We start from the raw sequence: 9,211 nt of genomic DNA, 5'->3' as shown, positions 1-9,211 counted from the left end.
TGTGGAGTTGAAAGTAAAGCCAGCTAAGATCAATGTCGCAAGCAGTGCAGTGTGGAGTAGGAGTAGGCTGGCGGTGAAGCCAAGGTTAACGGGAAGCGCAACGGGGAAAATCAACCACGAAAATTCACGACCACGCACTACGTTCAACACTTTCGTTTATTTTTTTTAAATTGATCACCCCCAGTACCACTACTAATTGGATCAGGTACCACATGTTCCACAGCGTTGGTCATACGACGCCGAGTAATTTTTCTAAAGCTTTGCGGCTGCTTCATTTCTTACCTGAACAATAACGCAGCTAGCCAACATGATGGAAAGGTAGGGCTCACAAGCATGCCTGCAAAGGTGCTGCCGAAACTTTGGCCAAATTTTTCACCTTTTTAATAAACACAATATTCTGAGCAATTGCTTCATAGTAAAGAATGCTGAAATTAAGCGGCAGCATTATCATTTGGCGACGCTGCTGATGTTCTACACTTGAATCATACCTAATTTAAGCGGAAGCCAACTCTTTAAGCCATCGAAAGGGCACGTGCGTAAAGCTCTTCGTCGAAAAATAACAAGGATTTCTAGCAGCCCGCGTAATACAGCTCTTGATGCGTGCAAGGAAAGAAAAAAATATGTCAGGAAAAAAAGACACTATTTAAACAATTGTTTACTAAAGGTGCCTATTACCTAATTTTGAAATGAACGCCAGAATGGGCACAATTTCAATTTAGAGCTTTTTGCCAGATGCATTATTCATAAATTTGGGCATATTCTTTTTTTATATTACACAGCGTTCCGTGAAATCGTGAAAATGCTCTATAAGTACAAGTTTTAAGCCAGTAAACGCTTAGCAGCCGAAAACGCTCTACCCTTCGACAAAAGTGTATCATAAATATCTGCTGGAGAGCTCCTTTCTGCAGTTTGCGCTTTCGCTTCTTATTTGCTGGCTGGTCACGTGTAGTTATATATCTCGCTTGTTTGCTGTGAAACGGCAACGCTTCTATAGATCGGTCGTAAGAAATTTAAGTTTCCTCACTGTGTCAGCCCATTTGAGGGATGAGAACAAGGGAATTGATGCAAACGGAAAGATGACCAAATGGCCTATTGCACAAGACTACAAATAATATATTGCAAATAGCATATGCCTTCAAATAGGCCTCCACTCAGGCTTACCCGTGGCTGTGTCGGCAGCGAAATCTTCTACTTAACTAAGAAACAGAGGCCCAAGCTCGGTTCCAGTACGACCCCAATCTACGTTTATTCCGCCCCGCAACCACGCTGCAGGGCTGGGCCTTGCGGTTCCTGTGCTCCCCTCGGGCCGAGGCACCCGAACAGTAAAATTGAAAGAGGAAGCGCAAAAAATCCAGCTCGAATGCAATGAATATTTTTACAAGCAGCAACTGCGAAATGGAACTGAACCTATGCGATCAGCATGCAGTTTCAAGAGCCCCACTACACATAAAATATTCCTGAACAATTTACAGCATTTTTCATTCTATGAGTCCCTTCTGTACATGACACAACGTATTCTACACTACCGCTTTAATTCATGTTGCCACTGGCGTTCACTCGCTCTCAGTAACTCGAATCATATGATTTATTTTTGTTGCAGGAATTTTGGAAACTCAGTGTAGCATGTGCCACGTGGGTGTCTCCTTAATCTGAGATGGGCGCCTGTATAAAAATTGCTATGCAACCGCTCAGCATGCACCTAATAAAACATAATATTATTTCTACTGCCGCTTTTTATGCGTCTCGAGACATGTGTTTATTCCTTTGTTAAATTCCGCGAACCGCTGCTCCAGCTATAGAACATGTTGGTCGTCACTGGATATACTGGATGTATTGTCGATCAGTCAGTCAGTTCAGGCGTTCAGTCGTGTCCGACTCTTCGTGACCCTATGGACCATGTCACGCCACGCTTTCCGGTCTCTCACTATCTTCTTAACATCACATAGCTTCATCTGCAATGCCTCGAGGATGCCGTCTAACCATCGCGTTCGCTGCCTACCCCTTCTCCGGCGACCCTCAACCTTTCCCAACATCAAATCTTTCTCCAGCGACTCCTCTCTTCTCATCAGATGACCAAAGTAGCTGAGCTTTAACTTTAGAATTTGACCCTCCAATGAGCAGTCAGGGTTCATGGTCGACAATATCGACTGATTTGATCTTCTGGCAGTCCAAGGAACTCTCAATAGTCTTCGCCAGCACCACAATTCAGACGCGTCAATTCTTCGGCGGTCAGCCTTTTTCACAGTCCAACTCTCGCATCCATACATCAGTATTGTCGATACTGCCTCTCAATTTATTTGCTAATGTGACTGCAATGCTCTGGCTTTAAATCGCATAACATCATAAGAGTTCTTCTCCTGTTGCAAATCTGAGATCAAACAAAACACTTCAGCAGATACCTAAAAGGAAACGGCTGTGCAGTCACTTAAATATATACCGCCAATGAGATCTCATGCGCATGATACAGACTATCTTACGAAGCGAAACAAGCTACGATTCTTAAAAAGTGCAAAAAAGATGTGAAAACAGTTAGAATGTCCATGATTTTTGTTATAACCTGGTCAGCACATGCCTAGCGTTCAATGTGGTATGCTCAGAATTCTTACAAAAAGAATCGGAGCAAGTCTTTCTGCCCATCTTGTAGAGGCTCTAAGAAATCCTGGAAATCATGGTTGGTTAATTTTAAGGTCTTAAATGGTGTCAAATCGGATTCTATGAGTATATGCAGCTCGTTTTGATATCGAATAAAGTGAACCAGGTTATAGCAAATAATTTTCCTTGAAAAAAGCATTCAATATTGACGAGAAAACGGTTCAGAAATTGCTTACCATCAATAAGGCTATTAAGTAGTGAACGCAAGAAACAAAAATAAACAATATCTGAGCTCCAGATGAGGGCGTGTTCTGTCATACGCATGTTTAGCCATAAGCATAAATTCCGATTTATGCGTACAACTGTAGGCTCAAGAGCTGAAATTTTGTTACTACGTGTTTTTTTTTTCGGAATAAAAAGCTTTAGTAGAAAATATGTATTGTTACCTTTGAGTCTAATATGTATCAAACATGAGTCTACGTATAAATTGTAACAGCTCTTTAAACTAGAAACGTTTGCGGTCAATAGGTATATATTTATATTGCAGCATTCGTTGTTTTCTCTTTTTTTTTACCCGACTGTTAAATATTAGCATAAGTGGCAAACATTAAAACGTGCTTAAAAAAATGAAGTAGGATGGCAATTAAACTTCACATGCAACTTTTATTGGTTAGAGGGCACAAGGGAAAGTATGGTAAACTATGCGTCTGCTTGCATCGTGCCGCAGAACGAAATTTGTTTCACCTGTCGTCAACTATAAAGAGAATGTTTAACTTAACAATGTTTTCAAAAATTTGAAGCGGACTTGATACCTGGCATTTTTATTCAGATTAATAAACGAAGACTACAATGCACTAAAGTTTACAGCATAGTCGGAGGCGGGGAATTCATAAAAGTAGGAATGTAATGTTGAAAACATTTCAGATAGACATTTTGAAAAGAACTTTCCTTTTTTTTTCGCAAGCACTCCAGCTACTTGTTTTACGCCATAAGAATAACAACGCTTTCAAACAATTTTACCATCTCTCAAAAGCAATTCTTGAATATTCTTTTCTGTTCTTATTTTTGCGTAATCTCGATGGGCTGCGGATATTCCATATATTCATCATGCTGCTTAATCAACATTGTTATGAGCAATTTTACAGAAGGAATCTGTTGTGATGAAAAACTTATTCCAAACACAAAGCAGTGATTAATCTTGTCTAGCCTAAGAATTTTGTTGAGGAGCGGTAGAAGTTTCGTGTTTCATTGATTCAATAGTATCGTCAATCTTTCATAGAGTTATTAGCTTAATAGAATTGGAAACGAAGTGAACTCAGGCGGTTAAATTATTCTATTTCGTTAATCAGTTAGGAGCCACTTTGATGGGAATATCAGAATTGTCGGCATTCGTAAGACGGCGGTGTATACTTACCTTGTTTTGACACGTTTTGCTTAGAGAGGTTTTGCCTTACAGATTGTAGCTTCCTTGATAACCTTTTCACCATAACATTATTTTCTCCACCAAGTTATTACACGTTTGACATCTTTAGCTACAATAAGGTGAAGAACTGATCTAAAAATTATAACCCATCTTAAAACAATAGGTTCAACAAAGGTTCAACCTGCTATCGAAAGTGTATTGCTAATAGTGAAAAGATGCCGTTTGAACTAATAAAGATATCTAATGACTAATAACGAACTACTAACGAACAAACTAATAAATGAAAGGGAGGCATAGTTTTTTTCAAATCCAGGCGTATCTCATGGGATAAATTTTCTCTTAGAGGGAAAACAAAGACAGAGCGTAAACAAAGGCTCACCATAGCACCTTTTATTCAAAGGGCTTTCTATAGAGAATCTGACAGTGGTTACTCCGCCGCGTAGACTGAGGCTGCTTTAGATCTGTCGGAAGATATGGCTCGATATGCGGCGGCGTTCCGCGCTTAAGAGTAGCGGAGATTCCGCTCTGTAGCAAGGTTAGAAGAGTTACACCTCAACAATTTTATTTTCTTTGATCGAAAGTAACGGTTCCGTTCGCCAGTCGGGCAGATTGGTCTGAACGTAGCGGACTTACCAAATTCTAAACCCACAGAACGATAACACCTTCGCCCGCCTTAACATGGCTAATACTATAAATTGAGAGTGCATATCATTAGGATCTGGTTTTCGCCCCCCTCGGTAGCGTTGGCCTGGCGGCTTCGTGGACGGCGGACGGCATCAACGGTCCCAGCAAAGACGAGGCGTCTTCTAACTAAACAACCTATACTACAACATCATGAAGAAACGGGCAGAGAAGCAGACCAGGATAGAATACAGACACTCTCACACAGCTGGTGTCTAGCGTCGTGTCAACGGCGCGTCAAAGTAGTCTGTCACAGACTCGCAGCGGAGTCTGCCGCTGCTTTTTATAGGCAAGCCAGTTCACAGGGAAATGGAAAGCCCTCACAGGAAATGGAGAGCCAAACACGTTTGGACACGATGGGATGACTTAATCGCAGGTGGTCCGACCTGTCGGAGAAATTTTGACAGGCACAGCGCCTTTCCTCCAGAAGTTTTCTTGTATAGCATTCCTGCCATCTGCAATCCCACACGTCAGCGCGCGCCGAGGAAAGCAACACGACAGAAGCGATGGCGCACCATCCATTGAGGGGCTTTAGTCCGACCGCATCTCCTCCACCTCCTGCAGACGGGCGAGAGCGACGCAATCTTCCTCGGGCTCCAGGCTTGGCCAGCTTTTGCACACACACGCACGCACACACATTTGGCGCGTGGCAGGATCACGTCGAGACTTGCCCGCAGGAGGAAGCGTTGCGCGGCCGATGAACGGCGCCGAAATGGCCTATCCACTCGCTGTTCTGCATGTTGCTATGCGGTGGCCGCGTAAGCTGACACACTTGTCGGTGACGAAACGTAACAATATCCATCCAACCGAACAAGGAGGCCAAACTCCTCGCCATGACTTTTCATTATTCAGAACAAGGCGCACAAACAATGCATCTATCATCGTAAGTGGCAACACACGCTATGCCCAGAATTTGCCGGAAACTTAGGGCTGTGCTCTGAAGAGCTATTTTCAATATAAGCACCTCAGATAGTTGTGTCAGAGTTGTATAAGCTTTGTAGATGCTTCTACATATCATGTGCTTTCGTGGACATAAAAAAGCTTCATGTAAACTGCAGTGCAAACTTCATTCGGCTTAAGGTGACATCATCTCAGCTTATTATTCTTTCTGTGGAAGACAATTAAAAAAAACGTTTTTATAGCGAAATGAGAAGTCTCGCCTCTACATTTGTTTGCTACTTGTAATAAACAGAATCGGTTTGATTTGGTTAATGGAATAGGATGTCCCAAGTGTCTCAGACTATGCGACACACAGCAGTGGAGGGCTGCTCATTTTCGACCACCTGACGTTTTGTAACTTGTAGCGGTATCGCACAGCACACGGATGCCTGGCTACTACCTCCATCGGAAAGTGACCGTCGCGGCCTGGATTTGATATCGCATCTTTGGCCACAGAAATTGACCCCCCTTAATCCTTAAAGGTCCACTGAAAGGGTCTCCAAGAATGGTTACCAACGCCATAACACTGATAGTTATTGAACCACCCATCATTCTCCCGCAAAAATTTTCGATCTAGCCTCTGCAAAACCAGAGATATCGGCGATTAAAAATGACTCTTCCAATTTTTTCTCTCAACTCGTACGCCGAAGGGAGCCATAAAAAAACAAAGGATACAAGCAAGTTCAAAGCTCCGCCCAGACAAACGTCACTTCGATGAACTTCCGGTTGCCGCGCGCTCGCTCGCTGGTGTACTCGCACCAACCCGTCCTCGCTCGCACACGCCTGAGGAGTTCGCCAGTTCGCGCAGCGACGGTTAGTGTAACCGCGAACCCGTGGTTACCCTATGTTACACGGCGGACCAAACCATGGTTGCAGTAGCGGTTACCGCAAACCGAGCTTGACGACCTCGGTTTGCGTCGTTAACCGAGGTTATGACGGCGTCTGTTGACGGAAGCTACTCGTCGGCGCCCGAGTGCGCGAAACGTACGAGCGGGTCTGCTTCACAGTTATTCATTTGCCCACTGTATCACGTTTAAGGATCGATGTATAGATTATGGTGCCGCCCGACGTCTTCGAATACGGCCGACAGCGCAGCGACTGCGTACTGAAGCCTTGTCTTGCCTACAGTATCGTTTGAACGGCTTGTTGCTGAGCAGAAAGCCAAAAAATAAGCGGCCTTAGCTATGAAAGTACACGAGTTTGCAACGCTTGCAGCACGGGATGCCGCGAGCAGGCTGAGGTACGTTACACAATTACCGCGGGGGTGGAACGTGCGAGCGCGGCGAACAACGGCGCCGTGCGTGACCGTCCCTAGTCGTCGCTCGGCCTAAATATTTTCGCTTTCGAAGCCGAGGCGGTCGACGCTTTGGAACATGATCAACGCTTTCGTAAATCGTCTACTTATGAAACTGCCTTATAGTGATTCCTATCCTGCCATAGAAAAATAATTTTAGGATTAACTCTGCCGACGCATTAATCGCAGAGCTAGTACGAGCATATCGGATCAGCCGAAATGCACAAGCGGCAGCTGGCTTGAGCAGAAACTAGCTTGCATCACGGCTATCGCTCTTACCAGCAATTTGCTGCTGGTCAGCGATCCTCACGAGGGCTTCATACTTGATATTCGGCTCAGTATTCCAGACGCCAACAAATTTTAGCACGCTTTATTCCGGACATCGGTGCTAATGATCCGCCGTGTCGTTCGCGAACGGTATGAGGGAGGAGGGGCCACAGCCAATCGCTTTCTCTATGCCACAGCGGCGTTTACGGCGGTCGAGGAGGTGCTGCCATCGTGCGGTGCTTGACCGTGTTGTTGACGCCTCGTCGGACGACACTCCGATACTCCTGAAACCACGTTATATAAATAAGATATTTGTAAATGCAGCTTCGTTCTGCCGATCCCTACGTCGCTTCGGTTGTTGCACTTAATGGGCAATGGCCACCTAACCGATAAGGGCGGCGAGCTGTGTAACAGCCCGCATAGACTTCGAGCAGCGCACGAGCAGACGACTTTCGCAGCTACCGGAAGTGTGTCCGTGACGTCATGGTTGCAGTGACCGCAGCGAATGGCAGCGTCTAGCAAGCCTTGCCAGTCAACTGACCCGTGACGTCACGGGTCAAGTAAATAGTTCCATGCGACACCGCCAAGCGACATTCTCTCTGCCCGCGAATTTCAAAAAAACGCTGTTTTTAAAAATTATTAATAAATCGCTGGCTTTGTTCCAAGGAGTTATACTTTGCGTTAATGCTCAAAAGGATGTGTTCTACACACTGAACACGTTTATCAGTGGCTTCATCGGGGCCGTTTCCGTGGACCGTTAACCACCACGGCAGGCCTAAAACTAGTTTCCTATATAAAAAGTCCAATTTGTGCATAATCAACAACAATTTTGCATCTCTGCTCACAGTCAGGTAAACAGATTTATTGCACATTTAAACCAATAATGTTCAATTGCTTTTCTGTAAAAAAAGATTGATACTTCGCAAAAGCCTTTCAAAATGTTCAAGAGAAACAGCAGAACATATCTGTAGCTGTTATTCATCCTATCAACAACGAGCATTGAAACATTTGGAAGCCAGTAGTCTCAATTTAATGTAATTCTGCTGTATTCTTCTTTAAGGAGTACATCCTACGTTTGGCCTATTTGTAAAAAGTGTTGAATATCTTGCGTAGACATATGTTTATTGCCCAGTCTACATCATACCCTGTCCACTTTATCAAAGCGAAATGCGGCAACAAGAATGTAAGCTGTAGCTTCTAGCAATTACTCAGGAATGCTGATGTCACTCACAGTGAGAGCTTTGATTATATAGGTAGCAAAGATTTAGAGCACTCGTTGCTAAATATTTATTTGCGGCAGGCCTGGAGCACTATTTATAATTTCGGTTCACCTTCTGAATGAAGTTTTAGGTTCTGCTAGTGGTTTGCAAAAAATACAGCCCACCTAATGGTAGAAGTTGAAAGAGCTATGCCTCCTCTGCTTAGCGCGGCAGGGAAAGTTAGCTGTATTAATCATATTGTTACGGGGATGTACTTAATGTAACGGCACTGCGATGGGCTGAACTCGACGCTAAGACTTCAGTAGCCGTGCAGTATCCACTCTGTCTGCGTCGTCCTCTTTCTCAACGCTTCGTCGTGCCCGCGTTCCTTAGTTGTCGTCTTTGTCAGTGAGCATATCACTTTGGTCCCGCGTTTCCCGGTAACACTACCCTCCTCGCAAAAGGCAACGTCCCGGTGCGTATTAGGCGTGCGGTGTGAAGAGGGAGTAATATGGCTTGAGGCGGGCGACATGTACGATTTCGGAAGTGGGTGTAGCAGTCGGTGACTTTGGGTGGAGCGGTGCAATCTCATAGGTCACGTCGGTCACTGGGCGTAGTACACGCAGTACACGGTAAGGACCTGTGTAGTGGGGCAGTTTTTGACACAACCCCACACGACGGCACGGAAGCCAGAGCAGCACCAGAGATTCGGGAGGATAGTGCACATCGCGGTGGTGAGCATCGTAGCGGCGTTTTTGAGCTTCTTGAGAGATGGAGAGATTATGACGAGAAATCTGGCGAGCAGCGTCGGCTCGG

The sequence above is a fragment of the Amblyomma maculatum genome, chromosome 3 (assembly GCF_055883805.1).
Source record: "Amblyomma maculatum isolate TAMU_Amacu chromosome 3, ASM5588380v1, whole genome shotgun sequence".
Classification (NCBI taxonomy): Eukaryota; Metazoa; Arthropoda; class Arachnida; order Ixodida; family Ixodidae; genus Amblyomma; species Amblyomma maculatum.
The sequence above is the reverse complement of the archived record's forward strand: the minus strand, read 5'-3'. Positions refer to the sequence as shown.